This window comes from Chiloscyllium punctatum, chromosome 8, assembly GCF_047496795.1.
Source record: "Chiloscyllium punctatum isolate Juve2018m chromosome 8, sChiPun1.3, whole genome shotgun sequence".
Lineage (NCBI taxonomy): Eukaryota > Metazoa > Chordata > Chondrichthyes > Orectolobiformes > Hemiscylliidae > Chiloscyllium > Chiloscyllium punctatum.
Window position 1 is genome coordinate 31,595,762 of NC_092746.1, and position 13,306 is coordinate 31,609,067.

The following is a 13,306-nucleotide window of genomic DNA, read 5'->3' on the forward strand; positions in this document are numbered from 1 at the left end:
CAGGTCATCGCATCAGTGACAATGGTCCTGAATACTGCGCACCGCATCAGTGACACTGGTCCTGAATACTGGTTATCGCATCAGTGACACTGGTCCTGAATACAGGTCATCGCACCAGTGACACTGTTCCTGAATACAGGTCATCGCACCAGTGACACTGTTCCTAAATACTGGTCATCGCATCTGTGACACTGGTCCTGATTACAGGTCAAAACATCAGTGACACTGGTCCTGAATACTGCTCACCGAATCAGTGATGCTGGTCTTGAATACTGGTCACCGCATCAGTGACACTGCTACTGAATACTGGTCATCGCACCAGTGATACTGGTCCTGAATACTGGTCACGGCACCAGTGACACTGGTTCTGAATACTGGTCATCGCATCAATGATACTGGCCCTGAATACAGGTCATTGCACCAGTGAAACTGCTCTTGAATACTGGTCATTGCATCTGTGACACTGGTCCTGATTACAGGTCACCACGTCAGTGATACTGGTCCTGAATGCAGGTCATCGCATCAGTGACACTGGTGCTGAATACTGGTCATCGCATCAGTGACGATGTTCCTGAATACTACTCACCGCATCAGTGATGCTGGTCCTGAATACGGGTCACCGCACAGTTGACACTGTTCCTGAATACAGGTCGTCGCACCAGTGACACTATTCCTGAATACAGGACATCGCACCCGTGACAATGGTCCTGAATACAGGTCTCCGCACCAGTAACACTGGTCCTGAATACAGATCATCGCACCCGTGACACTGGTCCTGAATGCAGGTCATCGCATCAGTGACACTGGTCCTGAATACTGGTCACCGCATCAGTGACACTGGTCCTGAATACTGGTCAGCGCACCAGTGACACTGCTCCTGAATATAGATCATTGCACCAGTGACACTGCTCTTGAATGCAGGTCATCGCAGCAGTGACACTGGTCCTGAATACAGGTCAGCGCAGCAGTGACACTGGTCCTGAATACTGGTCATCGCACCAGTGACACTGCTCCTGAATACTGATCATTGCATCTGTGACACTGGTCCTGATTACAGGTCACCACATCAGTGATACTGGTCCTGAATGCAGCTCATCGCATCAGTGACACTGGTTCTGAATACTGGTCACCGCATCAGTGGCGATGTTCCTGAATACTGCTCACCGCATCAGTGATGCTGGTCCTGAATACTGGTCACCGCATCAGTGACACTGCTCCTGAATACTGGTCATTGCATAAGTGACACTAGTCGTGAATACAGGTCATCGCACCAGTGACACTACTCCTGAATACAGATCATTGCACCCGTGACACTGCTCCTGAATACTGGTCATCGCATCAGTGACACTGGTCCTGAATACTGGTCACCGCATCAATGACACTGGTCCTGAATGCTGGTAATCCCATCCGAGACACTGGTCGTGAATACTGGTCATTGCATCAGTGACACTGCTCCTGAATGCAGGTCATCGCATCAGTGACACTGGTCCTGAATACTGGTCACTGCGTCAGTGACACTGGTCCTGAATACAGGTCGTCGCACCAATGACACTGGTCCTGAATGCAGGTCATCACACTAGTGACACTGGTACTGAATACAGGTCACCGCATCAGTAACAATGCTCCTAAATACTGTTCATTGCACCAGTGACAATGGTCCTGAATACAGGTCATCGCATCATTGACACTGGTCCTGAATACAGATCATCTCACCAGTAACACTGGTCCTGAATACTGGTCACCGCATCTGTGACACTGGTCCTGAATACTGCTCACCGCATCAGTGACACTGGTCCTGAATACAGGTCACCGCATAAGTCGCGCTGGTCATGAATACAGGTCATCGCGTTAGTGACACTGGCCCATAATACAGGTCACCGCACCAGTGACACTGGTCCTGAATACTGCTCACCGCATCAGTGACACTGGTCCTGAATACAGGTCACCGCATAAGTCCCGCTGGTCATGAATACAGGTCATCGCGTCAGTGACACTGGCCCATAATACAGGTCACCGCACCAGTGACACTGGTCCTGAATACAGGTCATCGCAGCACTGACACTGGCCCTGAATACTGGTCATCGCACCAGTGACACTGGTCTTGAATACTGGTCACCGCATCAGTAACACTCGTCCTGAATACAGGTCACCGCACCAGTGACACTGGTCCTGAATACTGCTCACCGCATCAGTGATGCTGATCTTGAATACTGGTCACCGCATCAGTGACACTGCTCCTGAATACTGGTCATCGCACCAGTGACACCGGTCTTGAATATAAGTCATCGCACCAGTGACACTGGTCCTGAATACTGGTCACCGCATCAGTGACACTGGTACTGAATACAGGTCACCGCATTAGTAACAATGCTCCTAAATACTGTTCATTGCACCAGTGACAATGGTCCTGAATACAGGTCATCGCATCATTGACACTGGTCCTGAATACAGATCATCTCACCAGTAACACTGGTCCTGAATACTGGTCACCGCATCAGTGACGCTGGTCCTGAATACTGCTCACCGCATCAGTGACACTGGTCCTGAATACAGGTCACCGCATAAGTCGCGCTGGTCAAGAATACAGGTCATCGCGTTAGTGACACTGGCCTATAATACTGGTCACCGTACCAATGACACTGGGCCTGAATACTGGTCACCGCACCATTGACACTGGTCCTGAATACTGGTCACTGCACCAGTGACACTTGTCCTGAATACTGGACACTGCACCAGCGACACTGCTCCTGAATACTAGTCATCGCATCAATGACACTGGCCCTGAATACAGGTCATCGCATGAGTGACACTAGTCCTGAATACTGGTCATCGCACCAGTGACACTGGTCCTGAATACTGGTCACCGCATCAGTGACGCGGGTCCTGAATACTGCTCACAGCATCAGTGACACTGGTCCTGAATACAGGTCACCGCATAAGTCGCGCTGGTCAAGAATACAGGTCATCGCGTCAGTGACACTGGCCTATAATACTGGTCACCGTACCAATGACACTGGGCCTGAATACTGGTCACCGCACCATTGACACTGGTCCTGAATACTGGTCACTGCACCAGTGACACTTGTCCTGAATACTGGACACTGCACCAGTGACACTGCTCCTGAATACTAGTCATCGCATCAATGACACTGGCCCTGAATACAGGTCATCGCATGAGTGACACTAGTCCTGAATACTGGTCATCGCACCAGTGACACTGGTCCTGAATACTGGTCATCGCATCAGTGACACTGCTCCTGAAAACAGGAAGTCGCATCAGTGACACTGGTCCTGAATACTGGTTATATCATCAGTGACGCTGGTCCTGAATACAGGTCATCGCACCAGTGACACTACTCCTGAATACAGATCATCGCACCTGTGACACTGCTCCTGAATACTGGTCATCGCATCAGTGACACTGGTCCTGAATACTGGTCAACGCATCAGTGACACTGGTCCTGAATGCTGGTAATCCCATCAGAGACACTGGTCGTGAATACTGGTCATCGCACCAGTGACACTGGTCCTGAATACTGGTTATCGCATCAGTGACACTGGTCCTGAAAACAGGTCATCGCATCAGTGACACTGGTCCTGAATACTGGTTATCTCATCAGAGACGCTGGTCCTGAATACAGGTCATCGCACCAGTGACACTGGTCCTGAATACTGGTCATCGCACCAGTGACACTGGTCCTGAAAACAGGTCATCGCATCAGTGACACTGGTCCTGAATACTGGTTATCTCATCAGTGACGCTGGTCCTGAATACAGGTCATCGCACCAGTGACACTGGTCCTGAATACTGGTCATCGCATCCGTGACACTGGTCCTGAATACAGGTCTCCGCATCAGTGACACTGCTCCAGAATGCTGGTCATTGCACAAGTGACACTAGTCGTGAATACAGGTCATCGCACCAGTGACACTACTCCTGAATACAGATCATCGCACCTGTGACACTGCTCCTGAATACTGGTCATCGCATCAATGACACTGGTCCTGAATACTGGTCACCGCATCAATGACACTGGTCCTGAATGCTGGTAATCCCATCAGAGACACTGGTCGTGAATACTGGTCATTGCATCAGTGACACTGCTCCTGAATGCAGGTCATCGCATCAGAGACACTGGTCCTGAATACTGGTCACCGCATCAGTGACGCTGGTCCTGAATACAGGTCGTCGCACCAATGACACTGGTCCTGAATGCAGGTCATCACACTAGTGACACTGGTACTGAATACAGGTCACCGCATCAGTAACAATGCTCCTAAATACTGTTCATTGCACCAGTGACAATGGTCCTGAATACAGGTCATCGCATCATTGACACTGGTCCTGAATACAGATCATCTCACCAGTAACACTGGTCCTGAATACTGGTCACCGCATCAGTGACACTGGTCCTGAATACTGCTCACCGCATCAGTGACACTGGTCCTGAATACAGGTCACCGCATAAGTCGCGCTGGTCATGAATACAGGTCATCGCGTCAGTGACACTGGCCCATAATACAGGTCACCGCACCAGTGACACTGGTCCTGAATACAGGTCATCGCAGCACTGACACTGGCCCTGAATACTGGTCATCGCACCAGTGACACTGGTCTTGAATACTGGTCACCGCATCAGTAACACTCGTCCTGCATACAGGTCACCGCACCAGTGACACTGGTCCTGAATACTGCTCACCGCATCAGTGATGCTGATCTTGAATACTGGTCACCGCATCAGTGACACTGCTCCTGAATACTGGTCATCGCACCAGTGACACCGGTCTTGAATATAAGTCATCGCACCAGTGACAATGGTCCTGAATACTGGTCACCGCATCAGTGACAATGGTCCTGAATACAGGTCATCGCATCATTGACACTGGTCCTGAATACAGATCATCTCACCAGTAACACTGGTCCTGAATACTGGTCACCGCATCAGTGACGCTGGTCCTGAATACTGCTCACCGCATCAGTGACACTGGTCCTGAATACAGGTCACCGCATAAGTCGCGCTGGTCAAGAATACAGGTCATCGCGTCAGTGACACTGGCCTATAATACTGGTCACCGTACCAATGACACTGGGCCTGAATACTGGTCACCGCACCATTGACACTGGTCCTGAATACTGGTCACCGCACCAGTGACACTTGTCCTGAATACTGGACACTGCACCAGTGACACTGCTCCTGAATACTAGTCATCGCATCAATGACACTGGCCCTGAATACAGGTCATCGCATGAGTGACACTAGTCCTGAATACTGGTCATCGCACCAGTGACACTGGTCCTGAATACTGGTCATCGCATCAGTGACACTGCTCCTGAAAACAGGAAATCGCATCAGTGACACTGGTCCTGAATACTGGTTATCTCATCAGTGACGCTGGGCCTGAATACAGGTCATCGCACCAGTGACACTGGTCCTGAATACTGGTTATTGCATCAGTGACACTGCTCCTGAAAACAGGTCATCGCATCAGTGACACTGGTCCTGAATACTGGTTATCTCATCAGTGACGCTGGTCCTGAATACAGGTCATCGCACCAGTGACACTGGTCCTGAATACTGGTCATCGCATCCGTGACACTGGTCCTGAATACAGGTCTCTGCATCAGTGACACTGGACCTGAATACTGGTCAACGCATCAGTGACACTGGTCCTGAATACTGGTTATCGCATCAGTGACAATGGTCCTGAATACTGGTCACCGCACCAGTGACACTGGTCCTGAATACTGGTTATCTCATCAGAGACACTGGTCCTGAAAACAGGTCATCGCATCAGTGACACTGGTCCTGAATACTGGTTATCTCATCAGAGACGCTGGTCCTGAATACAGGTCATCGCACCAGTGACACTGGTCCTGAATACTGGTCATCGCACCAGTGACACTGGTCCTGAATACTGGTTATCGCATCAGTGACACTGGTCCTGAAAACAGGTCATCGCATCAGTGACACTGGTCCTGAATACTGGTTATCTCATCAGAGACGCTGGTCCTGAATACAGGTCATCGCACCAGTGACACTGGTCCTGAATACTGGTCATCGCACCAGTGACACTGGTCCTGAAAACAGGTCATCGCATCAGTGACACTGGTCCTGAATACTGGTTATCTCATCAGTGACGCTGGTCCTGAATACAGGTCATCGCACCAGTGACACTGGTCCTGAATACTGGTCATCGCATCCGTGACACTGGTCCTGAATACAGGTCTCCGCATCAGTGACACTGCTCCTGAATGCTGGTCATTGCACAAGTGACACTAGTCGTGAATACAGGTCATCGCACCAGTGACACTACTCCTGAATACAGATCATCGCACCTGTGACACTGCTCCTGAATACTGGTCATCGCATCAATGACGCTGGTCCTGAATACTGGTCACCGCATCAATGACACTGGTCCTGAATGCTGGTAATCCCATCAGAGACACTGGTCGTGAATACTGGTCATTGCATCAGTGACACTGCTCCTGAATGCAGGTCATCGCATCAGAGACACTGGTCCTGAATACTGGTCACTGCGTCAGTGACGCTGGTCCTGAATACAGGTCGTCGCACCAATGACACTGGTCCTGAATGCAGGTCATCACACTAGTGACACTGGTCCTGAATACAGGTCACCGCATCAGTAACAATGCTCCTAAATACTGTTCATTGCACCAGTGACAATGGTCCTGAATACAGGTCATCGCATCATTGACACTGGTCCTGAATACAGATCATCTCACCAGTAACACTGGTCCTGAATACTGGTCACCGCATCAGTGACGCTGGTCCTGAATACCGCTCACCGCATCAGTGACACTGGTCCTGAATACTGCTCACCGCATCAGTGACACTGGTCCTGAATACAGGTCACCGCATAAGTCGTGCTGGTCCTGAATACTGCTCACTGCATCAGTGACACTGGTCCTGAATACAGGTCACCGCATCAGTGACGCTGGTCCTGAATACCGCTCACCGCATCAGTGACACTGGTCCTGAATACTGCTCACCGCATCAGTGACACTGGTCCTGAATACAGGTCACCGCATTAGTCGTGCTGGTCCTGAATACTGCTCACTGCATCAGTGACACTGGTCCTGAATACAGGTCACCGCATCAGTGACGCTGGTCCTGAATACTGCTCACCGCAGCAGTGACACTGCTCCTGAATGCAGGTCATCGCACTAGTGACACTGGTCCTGAATACAGGTCACCGCATCAGTAACAATGCTCCTAAATACTGTTCGTTGCACCAGTGACAATGGTCCTGAATACAGGTCGTCTCACCAGTGACACTGGTCCTGAATACAGATCATTGCACCAGTGACACTGGTCCTGAATACTGGTCACCGCACCAGTGACACTGGTCCTGAATACTGGTCACCGCACCAGTGACACTGCTCCTGAATACTAGTCATCGCATCAATGACACTGGCCCTGAATACAGGTCATCGAATGAGTGACACTAGTCCTGAATACTGGTCATCGCACCAGTGACACTGGTCCTGAATACTGGTTATCGCATCAGTGACACTGCTCCTGAAAACAGGTCATCGCATCAGTGACACTGGTCCTGAATACTGGTTATCTCATCAGTGACGCTGGTCCTGAATACAGGTCATCGCACCAGTGACACTGGTCCTGAATACTGGTCATGGCATCCATGACACTGCTCCTGAATGCTGGTCATTGCACAAGTGTGACTAGTCGTGAATACTGGTCATCGCACCAGTGACACTATTCCTGAATACAGATCATCGCACCCGTGACACTGCTCCTGAATACTGGTCATCGCATCAGTGACACAGGTCCTGAATACTGGTCATCGCACCAGTGACACTGCTCCTGAATACCGGTCACCGCACCAGTGACACTGCTCCTGAATACTAGTCATCGCATCAATGACACTGGCCCTGAATACAGGTCATCGAATGAGTGACACTAGTCCTGAATACTGGTCATCGCACCAGTGACACTGGTCCTGAATACTGGTTATCGCATCAGTGACACTGCTTCTGAAAACAGGTCATCGCATCAGTGACACTGGTCCTGAATACTGGTTATCTCATCAGTGACGCTGGTCCTGAATACAGGTCATCGCACCAGTGACACTGGTCCTGAATACTGGTCATGGCATCCGTGACACAGCTCCTGAATGCTGGTCATTGCACAAGTGAGACTAGTCGTGAATACTGGTCATCGCACCAGTGACACTATTCCTGAATACAGATCATCGCACCCGTGACACTGCTCCTGAATACTGGTCATCGCATCAGTGACACAGGTCCTGAATACTGGTCACCGCATCATTGACACTGGTCCTGAATACTGGTAACCGCATCAGTGACGCTGGTCCTGAGTACAAGTCATCGTATCAGTGACGCTGGTCCTGAATACAGGTCATCGCACCAGTGACACTGGTGCTGAATACTGGTCATCGTATCAGTGACGCTGGTCCTGAATACAGGTCATCGCACCAGTGACACTGGTGCTGAATACTGGTCATCACATCCGTAACACTGGTCCTGAATACAGGTCTCCGCATCAGTGACACTGGTCCTGGATACAGGTCATCGCACCACTGACACAGGCCCTGAACACTGGTCATCGCACCAGGGACACTGGCCCTGAATGCTGCTCGCCGCATCAGTGACACTGGTCCTCAATACAGTTCACCGCACCAGTGATACTGGTCCTGAATACTGGACATCGCACCAGTGACACTGGGCCTGAATACTGGTCACGGCACCAGTGACACTGGTCCTGAATACTAGTCACGGCACCAGTGACACTGGTCCTGAATACTGGTCATCGCATCCGTGACACTGGTCCTCAATACAGGTCTCCGCATCAGTGACACTGGTCCTGAATACTGTTCATCGCACCAGTGACACAGGCCTTGAATACTGGTCATCGCACCAGTGACCCTGCCCCTGAATACTGCTCACCGCATCAGTGACACTGGTCCTGAATACAGGTCACCACATCAGTGACACTGGTCCTGAATGCAGGTCATCGCATCAGTGACACTGGTTCTGAATACTGGTCACCGCATCAGTGACGATGTTCCTGAATGCTGCTCACCGCATCAGTGATGCTGGTCCTGAATACTGGTCACCGCATCAGTGACACTGCTCCTGAATACAGGTCATCGCACAGGTGACACTGTTCCTGAATACAGGTCACCGCACCAGTGACACTACTCCTGAATACTGGTCATCGCACCAGTGACACTGCTCCTGAATACCGGTCACCGCACCAGTGACACTGGTCCTGAATACTGGTCAGCGCACCAGTGACAATGCTCATGAATATAGATCATTGCGCCAGTGACACTGCTCTTGAATGCAGGTCATCGCAGAAGTGACACTGGTCCTGAATACTGGTCATCGCACCAGTGACACTGGTCCTGAATGCTGGTAATCCCATCCGAGACACTGGTCGTGAATACTGGTCATTGCATCAGTGACACTGCTCCAGAATGCAGGTCATCGCATCAGTGACAATGGTCCTGAATACAGGTCATCGCATCATTGACACTGGTCCTGAATACAGATCATCTCACCAGTAACACTGGTCCTGAATACTGGTCACCGCATCAGTGACACTGGTCCTGAATACTGCTCACCGCATCAGTGACACTGGTCCTGAATACAGGTCACCGCATAAGTCGCGCTGGACATGAATACAGGTCATCGCGTCAGTGACACTGGCCCATAATACAGGTCACCGCACCAGTGACACTGGTCCTGAATACAGGTCATCGCAGCACTGACACTGGCCCTGAATACTGGTCATCGCACCAGTGACACTGGTCTTGAATACTGGTCACCGCATCAGTAACACTCGTCCTGCATACAGGTCACCGCACCAGTGACACTGGTCCTGAATACTGCTCACCGCATCAGTGATGCTGATCTTGAATACTGGTCACCGCATCAGTGACACTGCTCCTGAATACTGGTCATCGCACCAGTGACACCGGTCTTGAATATAAGTCATCGCACCAGTGACAATGGTCCTGAATACTGGTCACCGCATCAGTGACAATGGTCCTGAATAGAGGTCATCGCATCATTGACACTGGTCCTGAATACAGATCATCTCACCAGTAACACTGGTCCTGAATACTGGTCACCGCATCAGTGACGCTGGTCCTGAATACTGCTCACCGCATCAGTGACACTGGTCCTGAATACAGGTCACCGCATAAGTCGCGCTGGTCAAGAATACAGGTCATCGCGTCAGTGACACTGGCCTATAATACTGGTCACCGTACCAATGACACTGGGCCTGAATACTGGTCACCGCACCATTGACACTGGTCCTGAATACTGGTCACCGCACCAGTGACACTTGTCCTGAATACTGGACACGGCACCAGTGACACTGCTCCTGAATACTAGTCATCGCATCAATGACACTGGCCCTGAATACAGGTCATCGCATGAGTGACACTAGTCCTGAATACTGGTCATCGCACCAGTGACACTGGTCCTGAATACTGGTCATCGCATCAGTGACACTGCTCCTGAAAACAGGAAATCGCATCAGTGACACTGGTCCTGAATACTGGTTATCTCATCAGTGACGCTGGGCCTGAATACAGGTCATCGCACCAGTGACACTGGTCCTGAATACTGGTTATTGCATCAGTGACACTGCTCCTGAAAACAGGTCATCGCATCAGTGACACTGGTCCTGAATACTGGTTATCTCATCAGTGACGCTGGTCCTGAATACAGGTCATCGCACCAGTGACACTGGTCCTGAATACTGGTCATCGCATCCGTGACACTGGTCCTGAATACAGGTCTCTGCATCAGTGACACTGGTCGTGAATACTGGTCAACGCATCAGTGACACTGGTCCTGAATGCTGGTAATCCCATCAGAGACACTGGTCGTGAATACTGGTCATCGCACCAGTGACACTGGTCCTGAATACTGGTTATCGCATCAGTGACACTGGTCCTGAAAACAGGTCATCGCATCAGTGACACTGGTCCTGAATACTGGTTATCTCATCAGAGACGCTGGTCCTGAATACAGGTCATCGCACCAGTGACACTGGTCCTGAATACTGGTCATCGCACCAGTGACACTGGTCCTGAAAACAGATCATCGCATCAGTGACACTGGTCCTGAATACTGGTTATCTCATCAGTGACGCTGGTCCTGAATACAGGTCATCGCACCAGTGACACTGGTCCTGAATACTGGTCATCGCATCCGTGACACTGGTCCTGAATACAGGTCTCCGCATCAGTGACACTGCTCCTGAATGCTGGTCATTGCACAAGTGACACTAGTCGTGAATACAGGTCATCGCACCAGTGACACTACTCCTGAATACAGATCATCGCACCTGTGACACTGCTCCTGAATACTGGTCATCGCATCAATGACACTGGTCCTGAATACTGGTCACCGCATCAATGATACTGGTCCTGAATGCTGGTAATCCCATCAGAGACACTGGTCGTGAATACTGGTCATTGCATCAGTGACACTGCTCCTGAATGCAGGTCATCGCATCAGAGACACTGGTCCTGAATACTGGTCACTGCGTCAGTGACGCTGGTCCTGAATACAGGTCGTCGCACCAATGACACTGGTCCTGAATGCAGGTCATCACACTAGTGACACTGGTCCTGAATACAGGTCACCGCATCATTGACACTGGTCCTGAATACAGATCATCTCACCAGTAACACTGGTACTGAATACTGGTCACCGCATCAGTGACGCTGGTCCTGAATACCGCTCACCGCATCAGTGACACTGGTCCTGAATACTGCTCACCGCATCAGTGACACTGGTCCTGAATACAGGTCACCGCATAAGTCGCGCTGGTCCTGAATACTGCTCACTGCATCAGTGACACTGGTCCTGAATACAGGTCACCGCATCAGTGACGCTGGTCCTGAATACTGCTCACCGCAGCAGTGACACTGCTCCTGAATGCAGGTCATCGCACTAGTGACACTGGTCCTGAATACAGGTCACCGCATCAGTAACAATGCTCCTAAATACTGTTCATTGCACCAGTGACAATGGTCCTGAATACAGGTCATCTCACCAGTGACACTGGTCCTGAATACAGATCATTGCACCAGTGACACTGGTCCTGAATACTGGTCACCGCACCAGTGACACTGGTCCTGAATACTGGTCACCGCACCAGTGACACTGCTCCTGAATACTAGTCATCGCATCAATGACACTGGCCCTGAATACAGGTCATCGAATGAGTGACACTAGTCCTGAATACTGGTCATCGCACCAGTGACACTGGTCCTGAATACTGGTTATCGCATCAGTGACACTGCTCCTGAAAACAGGTCATCGCATCAGTGACACTGGTCCTGAATACTGGTTATCTCATCAGTGACGCTGGTCCTGAATACAGGTCATCGCACCAGTGACACTGGTCCTGAATACTGGTCATGGCATCCATGACACTGCTCCTGAATGCTGGTCATTGCACAAGTGTGACCAGTCGTGAATACTGGTCATCGCACCAGTGACACTATTCCTGAATACAGATCATCGCACCCGTGACACTGCTCCTGAATACTGGTCATCGCATCAGTGACACAGGTCCTGAATACTGGTCATCGCACCAGTGACATTGCTCCTGAATACCGGTCACCGCACCAGTGACACTGCTCCTGAATACTAGTCATCGCATCAATGACACTGGCCCTGAATACAGGTCATCGAATGAGTGACACTAGTCCTGAATACTGGTCATCGCACCAGTGACACTGGTCCTGAATACTGGTTATCGCATCAGTGACACTGCTCCTGAAAACAGGTCATCGCATCAGTGACACTGGTCCTGAATACTGGTTATCTCATCAGTGACGCTGGTCCTGAATACAGGTCATCGCACCAGTGACACTGGTCCTGAATACTGGTCATGGCATCCGTGACACTGCTCCTGAATGCTGGTCATTGCACAAGTGAGACTAGTCGTGAATACTGGTCATCGCACCAGTGACACTATTCCTGAATACAGATCATCGCACCCGTGACACTGCTCCTGAATACTGGTCATCGCATCAGTGACACAGGTCCTGAATACTGGTCACCGCATCATTGACACTGGTCCTGAATACTGGTAACCGCATCAGTGACGCTGGTCCTGAATACTGCTCACCGCATCAGTGACACTGGTCCTGAGTACAAGTCATCGTATCAGTGACGCTGGTCCTGAATACAGGTCATAGCACCAGTGACACTGGTGCTGAATACTGGTCATCACATCCGTAACACTGGGCCTGAATACAGGTCTCCGCA